We start from the raw sequence: 14,533 nt of genomic DNA, 5'->3' as shown, positions 1-14,533 counted from the left end.
TAACCATTTCACTTGTAGCTTGAAGGTGAGCAAGCAATTTTTATTACTTGGCCCATGCACTGTTCACAATATTCAGAGAGCAAATAATTCATTTTGTGGTGTGTTCCAGATATCAAACAAGAATCTCTGGCTTACATCATGTGCCTGCTTACCTGAGTAACTGATGTCGTAATTACATCACTCAGATCTTAATCTTTAGCTTCCAGAGAAATAAGACAATACAGCTCTGAGGTAAAAACTATCCTTCAGAGGATAGAAGTTCAGAGTATTCATATGTACCCATGTAGATATATAATGTGGAAAGGTCTGTACAGTAGTTGTATATTTGCAAAAGAAAAACCAAAAACTAAGGAATGCGCCATAAAGCAGTAAGTTGTGCCACTTTTTATAATGCCTAGATCCTTTCAGGTATTCAGCATGGACCATGTAAGTTCCACTCCAAATGCTCTTTCTCCATCATCACTGACTAGACTCGCAGTTAGTTCTGTGGCAATATCACAGGAATTTTAGGCAAGATACAGCAATAGTCAGCACTGCTACTGCAGAGCTTTGGCAACTATCACATGCCTTGTTCTAACTTTCTACGTGCAGAACGAGTCCTAACCAGAATAACCTAATACTAAGAAACCAGCACATGAAGTGGACCTTTGCAGATTTACATAAAGTGAGCTTGTGTGTCAGGTTAGGTAAGGTCTGAAGGCTAGGATATGAGAACTGTATACAGAAATAAACACAAAAAACAAGGCAGCTTGGGGAACAGAGGAAGGAAGGAAAGCAGAGGGGTTTGAAGTCCAACTCCAGCATGAAAAAAGAAGTAAACACAAGCCCAACAAAATTCAGGAATCAAAATTAGAGGCAGTTACTACTCTGTACACAAAGTTTTGATAAAGATAGACAAGCATGAAATTAATTTTAAGGCTGTTTACAAGGAAGGCAGTTTGAAATTTTCAGTTTATATAAGAAAACACTGTAAGATTTGTGCCTATCTTAAAAGAAAATGTATTTTGGGTAGCTGTACAAGATGTGAAAGGTTTCTCTTTGGAACTTCAGCATATTTATCTGAGTAGAAGTTTTAGCAGTAACAGTCTCACCTTCCAGACCTTGTAGAAGGTCACCACGTTTCTAGTTTAGGAACATTTTACAGCACTCTCTTCAAAGCCCTATCTATACCACTTGATGCAGATCCAGTCCTCTCTCTTCACTGTGTTCCTAAGAAAGCCATATATATTTTCTTGCCTTACATTTCCCCTTACACAATATGGATATTACAGATACAGGAGGAATGATCAAGCATTCTAAAGCACAGTTTGCTGTTTCTATCACTATCGTAAGGGACCTTTCCTTTCAAAAGCAAACTAAGGTTGCCCTTATACGTATACTTCTCACTGACCAACATGTTTATGTTGTTAGAAACAAGAAAAACACAGCCTCAGGAACTTCATTTAACCATGTGATGTGTGACCGAGTAATGGCTGAAGAAACTTTCCACTGCGATTATTTCTCATCTCCTTTTGCATCCATAAGATAACAACGAGGGCCATAGTAAGCATTTGCCTACGCCAAAACAGCTTTTCTTAATAACCACTAGGTGTTTTGTTTCCCCTTCTCTAAGATCATTGTCAAACTACAAGAAAAACATATTCTAAGCTATGCATCCAACAGTATCTAGCACAATTTGATGCTTCAAAATATTTACACCAAGCAGCTTTTAAGCTTGAGATGTGGGAGGGAATTGTGTTATCACATGTAATCATGAACGGGTTTTGCTATTATTGAATATTCCCGCAGACAGGCAAGTAGGAGAGCCTACCAGAGGTCTTTCAACCACTAATATGTAACTGTTTGAATCACTATTTATGTATCCTTGTCGAGTTTTTTAGCATCCATTCCCTTATGCTCTTAAGTATACCAAAAAAAGCAGTCAATGCATACTGCTGATCACACACTGATACAGTAAAAAACACACTTTTTTAGTAATTCCCCTAAGCACTTTGTGTAGCTTTTATTACAAGCCATTCTTGAATTAATCCCTTTGACTGCATGGACAGGGTGGATAATCAGTTTGTCACTATCTGACAAGAAACAGCTGCGCTGCCACTCTAACAAAGTTTGAAAAATCAAAAAGATGCCAGAGAAAAGAAAATGGCTTGAAAGCCTGTTTTTTGAAATCTTGGGAGGAACTTCATGCATTCCAAAGAGTTTACTATTAAATGTATAGAAACGCAAACAAAATCCCCAGCTTTTTGGGAAGAACTCCAACCCAACACTCCTGTATATCATCCCATGCACATCCTCCAACCACCCCAGCCAACTCAAAACGCCTTCACCTCTGCTCAGATTCACCTTGCTATGTATTATTCTTCTTTCCTCCTCATCATGTACCTTGCTTTGGTGTCCAGACTGTCTCAAACCCACTGTGCTTTCCCTACTCATGGCACTGCTTGGGGTAAGACAGCCACTCCTGCAGAGGCATGGCCATTCCCCAAGCTCCTGTCTTTCACTCCAAATTAGTTCTTTTGACTCCATACACTGAAACAGGAAAACTTTCCTCTTCTGCCTTCAGCCAAAGAAGCTTGCCCTGCCTAAAACAAAACGCTCTGAAGAAGTTTGTGTTGGACTGCAGACTACCAAGAACCGTGTGGGAGAAGCCCTCACCTCCTAAGTCACCTCCAGCTAGGCCTTCTCCCTGTGCCCTGCACACTTCACCGGGGTTTTAAAACAGAAGAATGTTAAAGCTGCTTTTCCAAGGTTATGAAAATAAATGCTATTGTGTTACTGAAGAACAGAACATATAAACATCCGACATCCTGCCTTTGGAAGAAAGAGCTGAAGAAAAGGCACGTAGATAATGATGGCTTCCCCAGCGCACCTCCTAGTAAACTGCTGCTTCGGGACTCCTCAAGCCAAAGACTGTATAGAAATACTCATCTACATTTGTTTTTTTTGAAAAAATTTTGAAAACCATGACTGAAAAACATAATGTTATGTTCTGAAAAACATAACATTTTGAAAAACGTAACTGAAAATGTATCCATTATTCCCCGAGGCCTGATCACTGTGCAGCACTGCTAGAGGGAGAGACCAAAAAAAGCTTCTTTTCATCAAATTACTTTTTTTAAGCCCTCACATTTGGTCTATACATGGATGAAGCACATCCCCCACCATGGGACACATCCTAACAACATATTCCAAAACTATATATCTTACCTTTAAGCAACTATTGCAAAACAACTTTGACAGTCCTGATCAAAGCTAGTACTTCTGTTTCATCATTAGCTTACTTTAAAAATAGACAAACCTGCACAATAATGATTTTGTTCTCAAAGTATCTTCTAGATGTTGAGATAAAAGGGCTAATCTGTGTTTTAATATATAAATACATTAAATCTGAACTGCGGAGGAAGAGAGCAGCTAAATTAACCCCATTGGGGTTCCCAGCTCTGTTGTTTTGCTTGTTTTGTTTGTCTTTGTTTGCTTGTATGTGATATAAATATTGAAATATTTGGCTCAAAACTCTCCTGAGTATACACAGGAGACTTACAGAGTCAGTTCAGTGTCAAGCAGAGGAAAAGGAGAGCAAATGACATCCCGTCTGCTTATGTAAGATTTTTCCAAAGTTTGCTTCCCACAGTTGGGATCTAAAATAGCATCTCAGCTGTATTATAAAAGCGTTCACAGAAACCTTATCATTTATCATAAAATGAGTACGTATCAGATAACAGGAAGGAATAAATTAATTCCCCTGTATCAACTTCTAAACCTATCATCATACATTTTTCCACGTACTTTTAAACACAGGAGAAAACATGCCTGCAAAGGGAAAATGAAACAGAGCACTGGCCCTTGTCAGACCATTTATTTGTGTTTAGGCAATTTTCCCAACTGCTGAGATAACACAGTGATGTACGTGGGATCACTACCTACTTTCATAAATGATTAAAATACTTTTCTTTGCTTAAAATGTGTTATTTACTCAAAGGATAAGCAGCCTAGTTTTCATGTCTTGCCAAACATAGTGTGTCCACACAACAACAAAATAGATCTTGTTCTGTGTGCACTGTTCAAAAAGCTTTCGATGTTGAGTGAAAAACTCTGCTGAATGCTCAGATGACTCATTTCAAGCTGTTACAGACTCTGTCTTCTCCAATGTACAAAATCATTATTTTCTTTATTCCAGCACCATACCTATGTCGTTGCTGACAATAAATATCTACCTGTTAAAACTATTTTAGGTCAAATTTCATTGAGTTTATTTTTTGCAGTCCAAACATCCTGTCACTAGGGAAACATCTGTGGAAAGGAATGCAAATTATTAATTATGTCTGTGGAGGTATAAAACAAAAAGTGTAAGAATTTGCCTTTGTTTTTCAAAAACTCTACAATTGGAACTAGTTTTCAGAACCACTTTAAAGTTCTCTTTTGAAATGATTTTAAAGTTTTGGGATTTTTTCCTTCATTTATTGTTTAAAAAAACCTTCTATAAAATTATCCTATAGATAAAGGTATGAAATGCAAGTACATTTGTCCACTGATCTGGACCAAAATCCCCACTTCCCAAACAATGCTAAGAAACTTTATATCCTGAATATGGCTAAAATGATGATGGAGAAAGAATTTAAAGTACTTAACACTAAACAGGCAGAAATTGTTTGAAGTTTTGAGCATCCTGGTAATTCAGCAGGGAGAAAGGGCAACTTCCAAAGCAACATTAGAAATGTTCAGAGCTTGTCTAATCAAGAAGTAACACTAATATGGGATAAAGCATGAATTCATACAGCTAGGGTTACTTCAGTATAATTCTTTGGAGATACTCCTATGTTGCTTTGAAGGACTGTCACAATGTTGATCTGTGCAGTGCACTGGTACAATCATTGCACCAAATCATCATGCTGGTATCATTGTAACTTCCTCAGACTAAAAGTCAGAAACAAATCAGATCAACCCAAAGAAAAATGAAACCGCTGTTTAAATTTTGAGGTAACGGCATTTGTCCAGATAAACTTTGTCTCTCTCTCATTTTAAGATTATTTTTGGAGTTGATGTAAGTAACATTCTGATTTATTCAATACTAAAAGTTGAACAATGATATATAAAAAGCAGCATTGTAACAAACTTAAAAGTCCTTATTATAAAATTAAAAATCACTATGTATTTTATACATCCTGCTTTTCAAAGTTATTTTGGAAAAAGAACTATGAACTAACTGTAGCTGAAAGACAAAACCAGCCATCTACTGAGCAAAGATTATGAACAATCCTGTGCAGCATAACTTTGCAAGTAAAGATAATGATGGATTCCTGGAGGAACCCATACAACATAAAGCCAAGTCACTAACTCCTCAATACATCTTCTAGTTAACAGGGATTATAGCTCTAAGCGCATGGGGTCACTCAGTAAGAAACGAAAGTCTTCCAGGAAGAACTCAAGAGTTTTTCAAAAGAGAAACTGTTAAAGAACAAATTGCTACAACGAAATAACATATACCAAAATGTACTTCATAAAATATTTGAAATGTCCAATTCAAACAAAACCCGACTCATTTTTTCACGTGGTAAGATTTTCACAAGGAATTATCAGTGTGAAATGACAAAACAACTTCAAAAAGATGTTTACAAAAATAGAGTTACTATTTTTTAGTAGCCCCAAAAGAACATGCTGCTATTAAGAATACATTAACTTCTTTAACTTTTTTTTTCTTAATGAACCCTAATCTTGAGAAGATGTCCTATGTTTGCACAGGTAATCACCACTCCACAAAACAGTGTTACTGATGTAAACCCATTACTGCATTTAAGTCAGAAAATATTAAGTACTAGAAGACCTATGGAGTATACACCTTCAGAAAATAAAAGATACAGTTAAAAAAAAAGGCTGCCAATTTATATCTTAGTGAGACAACCCACACTTGGACTATAAAATTATCTTTCTCATTATAAACTCCATTTTCATAATTAGCTCTGTCCTATAAAGTGGCTCTGCAATCCCACTTGCTGTATTTTCTCTTTGCTAACAGGTTGTAAACATACTACCTCTCCTTTTTATTAACCTTGACTAATTAACCATCAGCTTGACAATCTATACATCTGTCTTACAGACTTTTTTACAGTTTAAACAAACTAACATTTGTGTACCACTTTGGAATAGTATAAACTATCATTATGCAACTGAGCTAACCAAAGTTTTAACACAATTCTCACAATTTTAAATGGGAAAGAAAGAAAAGCTTATCAGTTAGGGAAAAATAGGTGGAAAAGTCATCAATACACAATTCCCTACAAACATTTTTCTGTTCACCACATACATGACCCTTTACTATCTGTGTAGAACTTTTAACAAACAGATTTATATTAATTGCAATATCATCACAATAATGAAAGTGGAAGTACAGAAGGCTTTAGTGGTCAAATATGCATTTGACCCAATATTTGAAATAACTAACTTTGTGGTGAATGTATGGAGCTTCCATTTCAAATACATGATCTCTAAGATATACGTTGTAAAAGGGCTTGCACACGAGGCTCTAATACAAAGAAAATTTCAAAATAATCTTGTGTATTAAAGGGTCTGTAATAAATTATTTCTATACAACAACAAACTTCAGCTTTCAGGATTTAATTTAAAAGATACATCAGCTAGCTAAACTCACTATATTGCTTCTGTTCTGCAACTCCTACAGTCATTAACATAATGTATATTACCTGGATCATGCACTGCACTGGGCCTCTTTTAATGATAACTATACATTTTCCAAGTATTTCAGAACTCTATCCTTTCTTTACTTTTTCTTACAGTAATTTCCCAAGGGTACTGGGGTATCTTTATGTTAGTTATTCCAAGATGACCTTTACAGAATTTGAAGGTCATATGCCCTTGTTCCATTTCAAGTTAGATAAGCAAATATATATAAAGTAACTCATTTTGACTGCTACAGATATAGAAATGCTCTCACAACTGATTAGTAGTGATACTGCCTCTGACAAAGGAGTGGAAACATGCAACTTGATCCAGAAAAATGAATTCTGTCTATAAACTTCTTGGTGGTAGAAGCGAGCGTGAGTACAAATCAGTACTGCTGATCACCTTGGGCATCTATGAGAAGAAGGCAACATTGGCTAGAATAGGCTGATCAAATTCCAAGTAAGATGTTTATATTTATTCTATAATGTAAGTTATGTAAATGAGGAATTTGAATTCCCCATGCTTGGCTCTGGTAAAAAAAAAAAAAAAAAGCATTCCTCAAGTGCAGTTCCCTAATTCATAAATACAGAAATTTGACTGTGCCAATTTCAACCAATTTCAAGAATACATGTATCAATCAAATACTTCTGGATTAAAAAACAAACAAACAAACAAACAAACAAAAAACTACATCCTTCTGTTAAAAATTTTCCCCCGTATCCGCACAAGACTGCATACTGCAATCAATTATCTCACTTCATGATTATGAAATTCTTAAAGTGTGTTGCATTACAATTTTTCCTTCAGTTACACTTTAGTTGATCCAAGGTATCTGCAGCTAATATTCTCAAATAAACCAGTTTTTACCAAACAACGTGGCAATTCACCAAGCCACAAAAACATCATGCACGGACAAGACAAATCAGTACCTCCCTTTACAATGTGTGATTCCCTCCAGCAGGAAAACCAATTAGCAGATAAAAATAGATTAGCAGAGGCCAGGATGGCTTCAAGCTAGATGAGGGTTTGAATGAGGATTGACCAAAAAAAATAAATAAATCAAGCAAACAAAAAATAACACAGCAACAAAAACAGTGGCAGACAGACTATATACAATTAGGATAGCATACATTTAGAATTGGTTGCCAACGCTCTCTGGTAGGCAACGGGAGGCAATAACACTGTAATAAAAAAGCAAGAGAAAAAGAAAACTCTGTAAGCAATATAACATTCCCCTCATATCTCAGATACAAGAGAAATCTGAAAAGAATGCCCAGCATTTATGGTATTCAGCATTAAAAAGATGTCTCCTGTGCAAAATAAAGGCAGTTTTCTGTTATGTGTCTTCATATACAGAGCTGGACCTAAACTGAAACCTACATTTAAATATGCACCAACACAGATTCAAAACCTGGAATCACATTAAAAGATTTCCAATAGTCAGTGGATCAATGCGTAGGCTATTAAGGGAATGTCTGGAACCTTGGATCGGGTGGTGGGTCTGGATGAAATTTTATTTTGGGAACTGGCAATAAAAAGAAAACTATCCAAATATGCTAGAAAATAACATTCAAAGTCCTGCAAAACTTCAGAATTTTGATGTTCGTTAAGAGACGTGAATCACTAACATTAAATTTGTTTGGGACTGATTTTGCATTTAAAGTAAAAATCTCAGCATTCCTATTTACAGTATTAAATGTACTCTTATTATTATTACTAATGTTTAAACTAAATGGTAAAAATTAGAAAGCTGCTACAGTATGGAGTTACTTGTTTAAATTACAGTGTGTATTTCTGGAGGGATTTAGAAAATTAATAGAACCCGTACAAATTATGGCAAATTATTAACTGATATGCAAATATGCTTTAATAATTCCAACCAGAAGAGCTTTGATCTAGCCCTTTCTTCCTCCAAGCCTCTGTACAGTTATGCACCTGATGCTCCCTAATTATGAAGAGCTCCAAGTATTGAAATGACTCATCCACATTTCATCTTGAAATTTTTAATTATTTTATTTAATTCTCTCTCTCTCTCTAAACTGCTGAGGCTGAGAACATGGCAAACTTTGTCTCTCTGCAGTTCACAGGAGCAAAGAACATTAACTCTGTATACAATAATATAGATTGCCTTGAGTCCCCAAAATACACGAGCATATGGAACTACCCAAATCCAACTTATCTGTACCCAAACTGTCATGTATATGGATGATCGTTGATATAAGGAGTATCTGTTTTTTTCAGTTTCCTCCAGCAAGATGGAACACTGGCCCTTCTGAAACTCTCTTTTTGTTTATTTCACAGCTATTTTGGAGTGGTTTGAGGACAAATGTTTATGTTCAAATATATTGCGAGTAGTTAGGGTCAAACCTGTTTTTCCCCCCCTCATCTTTTTAATTGAAATGCTCTGAAACAGTTTACATTCCTCTACCCAGTATTTATGACCGTCTCTTCCGCTCTGAAATAGAAGCAGATAAACATACTGACAGGTTATCTAGTTACAGCAGCTTTTCCTAAAACCCTGCACATCCTCTGCCGAAGTGCAACCATGTAATCTTCACTGAAGGATTGTATTTTGGTCCTGCTTTCTAGTTTTGCTGAAGTCATAGACAGTGTTTCACCTCTAAGATCATTAGTCCTTTATTTGTATTTTCTCACTGGTAAATCTGGCTCTAATGATCCTGCATTTCAATAGACGCTTTTGTTGGACATTAAAACTTCTGTTTTTGCTGAGATAAAAGAAAGAGAATATTGTACTTCGTGTTTTCTTTTTACAAGTTTCAGTCACCTAAATTAAGGTATAGGCTCACTACCCAGCCCTGCAGCCTGTCTGTATTCACACATTTGCCTTTTCCCCTCCCTCTAGAAACTACTGAACCTCTTTCAAGCCAGCTTAGTTTCCTTTCATGCTTAGGTGCTCATACCAAATGCATGAACAGGTAACACATTAAATACATGTTGGTCTTCAAATTAATAAGCACATCCCTTTCAAGTCTCTTCAACCACGTTCACAGACATACTTGCTCCTTTCAAAGCTGCTGAAATATTCCAATACAATGAATGTGCTGCCATTCTTTTTATCCAGAAAGCTAGTGCCAAACAAAAATGTCAGGGATGGAAAATCACTATTCCTTGTGCCATATGTTTATATGAAGAGCACTTTTACTTCCGAGTAATGCAGAGCCAAACGCTTTCTATTTGGAGCAAGAAAATTAAAAATCGGTATTTGTATCGCAGCAATTTGAGAATTCTCTTTTTGAGAATACACTTACACAGATATTTCTCACAGAGCTAAGTCTAAGAGAAGTGGCACTGCCAACAATGAAGCAGAATCTGAATGAGCTTGCTTTGCATCTATCGGCTCCAGAGACAGCTCTGCAGCTGCCACAGCAACAGGCAGAGGAGCCAGCCAAAAGACCAGACAAGAAGCCAAAGAAGAGGTCAAGGCTTGGGAGCCAGAACTTGGCATCTGGGTCTTACAGCTGTCAGAGACACTCAGTGAGAGCAGTCGCTGTTGTCCAGTTTTTGCAGACACATGGGACAACAGGAAGAAGGAAAAAAAAAAATCATCTGCAGCAATTAAAAGCAAGTCAGTGTTGAAAGGCGATACATGCTACCATTTGTTTTGCCACAGCAGTGCAACACCAAGACACTATGCCAAATGAGAAGGGCATCGTATGCACAGAAACACAGCTTTGCAGTAGTATGGACTGTTAGACCTCCAAGGAAGTGGCTTCCTCTGGAAAAGAAGTATCGATGAACAAAAAATAGACCATTAGTCTTTTTTGGGGGTGTTTCAAAATACAAATTTGCCTTTCAAAGGTTTTTGGTTTTGTTTGGGCGAGGGGGATTAAAAGGGAATATTCTTGTCCTCCTTACACCAAACTTCCCTTTAAACTCCCCATTGTGTAACTACTACCAGCACCAGTAAAACTCTGGTACATAACCAACAATTTTGCTGCCAAGTTACATGCATTTTATTTTTTACACTGTATCTAAGGAGTATTCAAACACCGTGAAGCCCTACTGCCTACATTATTCCATACCTGCTAATCACAGACTAAAAACATGCAGATGTCATTCCACATCTTCAGACTCACTAAACAAAATTTGCAGGACTTCTACACAAAAGAACAGAATCAAATCAACAACTTCAGTTTTACAAAAATTGCTTCTAAGTGCATATGCATGCAAAACCCCAAAGCTAGTAGCAGTTTTCAGGAAAGCTGTCTGCACAGATCCTGCACTGACAAGCCAAGCAACTGCCAAACAATGTTTAAAAACAAAAGAGAGGCTCTTGAAAAGTGCCAAAAGAGATGCTATATGCTGCCGTTATGATTCAGGCTTTATGAACAGGAAACAGAGAATACTTGCACTGGGATCATAGGCTCTGTGAATGAGGCACATTCCATATTAAGCACATTCCCAAGGAAATATCTTCCATGTTACTGCAAACTGTTAAAATAAATAAACGTTCATCTGTGATGAAAAGCAAAAGAAAAGCAGAAACCAAGATAATGCAACTGATGTCAAAACATACATGGTTCTGGTAAAGAGATCCTTTAAACACAGCTCAGATTCATGGCAAACCTCTTTAAAAACATATTGGATGGAATATTTTCATTTATTTTCTCCAATCGTTTCTTACTCCTAATCAGCCTCTACATCTAATTGTAGATTGAGATATAATCTCTCATTCCATTTTCCGAATTTAGAAGAACCAGCAATATCAAATTGCTAATTCATAACATTCTTAACTTCATCATCTGATACCCATTTCTTCAATGTCACACACTTCCATATGTGTTCTCTGTTTTTCTTGGATCACACGAATCACCAGAAAGCTGTCTCAAGGCAATCTTCTCGAGCATACTTTTCAGTGTTATACAAATAAGACCTCTAGTGGCAGAAGAATCACGAGAGCTACTACCATACTCAGGAGTTTTTAGCCTCCTACTCCCCAAGATAAAATCTATCCATTCAAGGTGACAAGCTCACTTTTCTTACACCTGAGTGCATGGCTTAGTTACTAAATCCAGGGACAGAAACATAATCAAGAAAGAACAGGACTGTCAACAAAGATATAAAAATAATTCCACAGATTTCACATCATGCCACAGAATTCTCCAGATTTTAAGAATTTAAGAAATATACTAATACATAAGTAATAAACTCCACCACACTAGCATTACCAGAATCCTAAGTGAATGCTTTGTGGTCTTTTCATTGGAAGCCACTGGATTTTCTTGCCCTTCCATAGGTATATTTATTCTCTAGTTTTAAACTCTAGCCAGTGACCTGAAAACAGAAACACTACCAACTGTGAGCACATCAGAAATTTCATCTGAAATTGTACATCAGCTCCAAGCACTGCCAGACCTTTGACTGTCTAATATTCTTAAATATGATGTTACCACAGATGACTAGCATGCTACCTAGTTTTGAAATAAAATAAAATAGATTTTAGATAAGAAAATATGGGTAAATCTTCCTACACACATACTTGCCTTCATCCTTTAATGCAACAATCCAGCAAATTCTAATTCCATTAACAATGGTCCAAAGGCATCATACATACAAAAAGAAAAAAAAAGCTTTTAAAATTGAAACAGTTCTTGTCTCAAAACACAAGAACCAATAATTAACTTTTTGGCCTCTGTAAACCTTTTCTGTGTGATTTTTAACCTTTCACGCACACATTTTAACACAGACATAACTTGATGTAACACTGATTGTTTATCATAGATAAAACAGTGGCAGAGGACTCATAACACATCCTTTGTTGTCATTTGTTAGATAACTAGAAACCAATCTTTTACATTAACGTACACTTCTGAAATTCCTTGTAAAACGATTCACAAAGGAAACTGTAGTGCTGAAGTGTTTACAACTTCAAACGTGGGTTGAGAAGCAACAATAAAAGTAAATGTGAGTAGTCTGACAAGATTGATAGTAGTCTCAATGTCACAACAGTCTAAATCAACCTGCTGAATAGGAAAGCACACAATTGACTGGGAAAGAAAAATCCTCCAACAGTAATCATTAGCAACTGTCAACCTGGAAGGACTGTCCTGGGGGGGCCTACAAAGATCTGTGCTGGATCAGACCCTCGTTTAATAGTTTCATCAACAATTTGTGTGACTGAAAGGGAAAACACGCTTAAAAACCGTGCAGATGACATCAAGCAAGGAGAAATCCGAGTGTTCTCAAGAGCAGGAATAGAACTCAGCAATCCTGATACACTGAAAAAATAGGCTTACTGAAAAACCCAAGATTCAGGAAAAACAAACAGCTACACATTGAAAGATGTGTACACCAAGTCAGAAGAATCAGCACGTTACTGACGATAAGACAAACCTTCTTGCATGCTAAAAAGAGCATCACAACATAGGATGTGCTTGAACTTTTCTATAGGAAATGGAGTCTGCTGTAGGAGTACATATGACAAAATGATGCTTCATAGATGTAGATGGTGCCTAGTAAGGTACAAAGAATCTAATATGAATTTACATTTTATGCCTTGACTTTATAACAAAAAAAAAAAAAAAAAAAAAGGAAAAAAAAAACAACTATGCTATCATTGTGTGTTATAAATTCTATATATACAAGGCAAAATCTCTAGACAATGCACTAATGGAAAATGACAGGACAGGAAGCTTCTTTTGTTTGAAGTAGTCGGTGAAGTTGTAAGTCTTCTCCCAAACTTTAACGAGCCACAAAGCAACTTTTTACACTTTTTACACATTAGCCACAATTCCTTTGTGGGACCAAAAGAAGTATCTGTCTCATTTTATGGCTTCTAAGATTATGCTCCTATCACTTGCAGCATCTCTGCAGTTCGGATGTCTTCGGAGGGAAGCTGAGCAAAGATGTAGCTGCAATTATTAATACAACCTGACACTGCAAGGGAAGCCGCAATCCTACCCCCTTTTTCTACAGTGTTTGTATTTGAAAGGCAGTTGTAGTAAATAGCTTTGCTAGCTAAAATTTTCAGAAATATATCATACAGCTGTATGTACTCTGACACTTGAGAAGATATCTTACAACATATGGCTTTTGAAAAATTGCTGTACTTTTTTTCTTTTTTTTTTTTTTCTCTCAACTTAAACTGCAAAACTACAGCTCTCAAAGTGTAATCTATGACCAGAGAGGGCGGCAGAGAAGAACAGGCTGCCATCACTGTTACTCACTCCACCTTAAAAAACAAGGAGAAGAGGAGATTCATAAAAAACAGAAAGACAAAATGATAAAAAGCTCTACTGCCACTCAGCAAATTCACAGCTTGCAATTTCAGCCATACTGACACAAAAACTGTGCAGTCCCCAAGAGCATGCAGTCAGTACTATTTAGGATACCAGCAATTACATTTTGTGCTACATGGAGCTTTAAAGTATCTGCTTAAATAACCCAAAGCAGAAGTCCTAAAAAGGCAGACCCACCCATCCATGCTGACGTATCCAAAGTCAGTTTTTATGTGGTCATGATAGTACCCAAACTTAGGAAGCTCAATTAACAAACTTACTAATGTTACGATGCCAGTGTCACTTTTCCATCTGCTGTCTCCAGGGGGAAGAATATGGCCACATACCATTTTTACTACCTGCTGTGCTTTTTAAGTACTCTTTGCAGTCAAAATTTAAAAGTAATTTTAGTCTCCTGTAATTATGGAGGGAAACAGAAACACAAGGACTAACAGGAACACTTCACAGTATCAGTAGTGGATTCCCTATTCACACCTAAGGAGTTAACCTTCAAATCTTTTCCATACACATGTTAGTATGCTTTAAATATATATAGATATAGATATAGAGATTCCCCCAAACTTGTTGAACTGGCATGAGAACCATTGGAAAGACAT

The 14,533-nt window shown here is 36.5% G+C and overlaps 1 protein-coding gene across 1 annotated transcript in view; it reads right to left on the bottom strand.

Annotated features, from left to right (window-relative positions):
- The window catches only part of ANO10 (anoctamin 10), a 118,144-nt gene that overhangs the window by 68,666 nt on the left and 34,945 nt on the right, over window positions 1-14,533 (bottom strand). The gene's annotated exons all lie outside the window — the stretch shown is intronic.

Source organism: Aythya fuligula, chromosome 2 (assembly GCF_009819795.1).
Source record: "Aythya fuligula isolate bAytFul2 chromosome 2, bAytFul2.pri, whole genome shotgun sequence".
Taxonomy (NCBI): Eukaryota; Metazoa; Chordata; class Aves; order Anseriformes; family Anatidae; genus Aythya; species Aythya fuligula.
Note: the sequence above shows the minus strand (reverse complement) of the source record. Positions and strands in the feature narration are given on the sequence as shown.